The sequence below is a fragment of the Octopus bimaculoides genome, chromosome 18 (genome assembly GCF_001194135.2).
Source record: "Octopus bimaculoides isolate UCB-OBI-ISO-001 chromosome 18, ASM119413v2, whole genome shotgun sequence".
Classification (NCBI taxonomy): domain Eukaryota; kingdom Metazoa; phylum Mollusca; class Cephalopoda; order Octopoda; family Octopodidae; genus Octopus; species Octopus bimaculoides.
Window position 1 is genome coordinate 4,341,945 of NC_068998.1, and position 3,040 is coordinate 4,344,984.

Here is a 3,040-nt window from a genome sequence, read left to right on the forward strand (position 1 = left end):
TTTATTTGTTTTTTTTTCTTGTTTCGTTTTCATAGCAATTTTCGTTCAAAATTCTGCTGAGGACGGCTTTACTTTTCATCCAAGCAGATCGATAAAATATGTAACCGTTGAGAACTGGGGTCGATCTAATCAACCTACCCGCTCCAAGGAAATTGCAGGCCTTGCACGAAAATTTGAAACCGATATGCAACTTGTATTTCAATGGCTGCCGACAAACATATGGAAGTTCACGAATCACACCATTATTGAATGATGTGTGTGTGTGCGTGTGTGTTTGTGTGTGTGTGTGTTTGTGTGTGTCTGTTGACAACCGGTGTTGGTGTGTTTATCTTACTGTGACCTAGCGGTTCGATAAAAGCGACCGTGAAAATAAGCACCAAACTGAATAAATCAAAAAGTCCAGAGGTCGATACGGTCGACTAAAATTCTTCAATACACACACACACACACACACACACACACACACACACACACACACAGATATATAAATACACACGCACATGTATATGTATACATACATACATATATACCTAGATACATCTGTGTCTATGTGTGTGTACATGTGTATGTATGTGTATATAAATATATTATATATATATATATATATATACACACAGACACACACACACACATACACACATGCAGATATATATATGAATCAATATATGTGTATTAATGTGTGTAAATGCATACATACCTCTCTCTCTCCTTTCCTCTCTCCCTATATCTATCTATCTATCTATATATATATATATATATATATATATATATATATATTCATGTGTGTACGCGCGCGCGGGCGTGTGTTTGTTTGTGTGTGTGTGTATCATAAAACAGCTTTACCCACAGTTGGGGCGTAGCTATGCATTCATCGAATTCTTCACCACTTGTTTTATTTATTTATAGACAGTAAATATTGTAAACACCCTCCTCTTATACTTGTTATAGGCTGCTATTTTTGATTATTACTATTATTATTATTATTATCATTATTATTATTATTATTATTATTATTATTACTATTATTATTATTATTATCATCAGTATCATGTTTTAAGCAATTTCTTCTGAATTCTTATTGCACCACATCACCAGGTGCACATTCCTCTTTCTTTTCGCTTGTGTCCAGGCTTTTTGTCGTCTTGGGCGGTATTGTGCAAAGTTCTTGTATGAACGCTAACATCGTTAACATTATTTCTGCTGTTGTTTCAGTGTTTCGTCTGTCGCTTTTCGCGTAGAGTCTTCTTGCACAGAACGAGATGTATTAATTTGTGAGATGGCATTCGCGTTGTTTTCTAGTAACGTATTTTGTGTTCGGTTGGCCTCATGAATTCCAGTGTCTGAAGACGATTGCGTCAAGACTGAGCTGTTGTGTTTTCTGGGTAAAATTCGATAGAGTATCTCTAATGTGGTTTGTGTTATATCCATCGGCTGCCATTTTATCTTGATTCCCCTTTTACTTGTTTCAGTCATTGGACTGCGGCCATGCTGAAGCAACACCTTGAAGAATTTTAGTCGAAAAAGTCGAACACCCCCAGTACATATTTTTTCACGTCTGGCACTTAATCTATCGGCTTCTTTTTTTGCCGAACCGCTAAGTTACGAGAACATAAAGAAACCAGCACCAGTTCTCAAGCGGTAGAATGACAAACACGGACACATACACAAGACGTACAAACACGCATATATGGGTTGGGATTCCGTACAATTTCCATCTACTGAGTTTTCTCGCAAGTCATTGGTTGGTTGAAGCCTCTTTAGCGTAAGAGATTACAAAGGAGAAGAAAGGGCCTAAAACCACAAAATATGTCGATCGCCAGAAAGCTTAAAGTAGTGAATATCATAGAGCAGAAGTAAACCAGACGATGGTTTGTGAGTTCCAGAGACCAGCAGCTAATAACTAATAGCCAAGAATCTATTAGAATAAAATCACTTACTTAAAAATGTTTGTTGTGGAACTGAGAAAAGATGGCACGACCATTAATGGGGAGTTTTATATAAAACTCTTTACATGATATGCAGATGTATGATAGCATATACAGCTGACGCGATCTGAGGAAAGAAATCTCATGAAAACTTTCAATTGACTCAGCTTGAATTTAAGCGAAATTAAAGCGAATGTGTCAACAATAAACTTCCTCCGTGTCACGCTAGACTTAATCTGGAAAACATATGAAGACCTTCATGGTGGTAAAGGCTACCATTTCATTTAGTATTTTACATAAGCATACTCCAAACCACCCATCTAGCGTCAACAAGCAAACCTACATACATACATATATACACATACATACATACATACATACATACATACATACATACATTCATATACACATATACATACATACATACATATATATATATATATATATATATATATATATATATATATATATATATATACAGATACATGTATACATGCCAATATACACGGACACGGACACACACACACAAATACACACATCTACACATATACACAAACATATAAGCATGCATCCGCACACGTACATGCACTTCTACACACACACACGCACGCACACAGATGTCAACACGAACAAGCAGACAAACGCAAAACTAATCAAGCGAACGCACATATCCACAGACATACGCACAAATGCATACACATACATGTACTCTAACAAAAAGACCCACAAATACACACACACACATAGATACTTACATACACGCATATGCACACGCATGCATATACGTACACATGCTTGTGTTCACACACACACACACACACACAAGCCGCCCAAATGAATTTACAAACGCAAAACCAATCGCACGCGCACATCAACGCACACGTAATTACGTACGCAGACACACATGCATAAGCTCACACTCATAGCTACACATACACACACATATATTCACAAGCACACACACACACAAACACATTCTTACACAAACATGATTAAACCAATCAATCAATTCTCTCTCTCTCACTCTCTCTCTCTCTCTCTCTCTCTCTCTCTCTCTCTCTCTATCTATCTATCTATCTATCTATCTATCTAACCTGTATATGTATGTATTTACG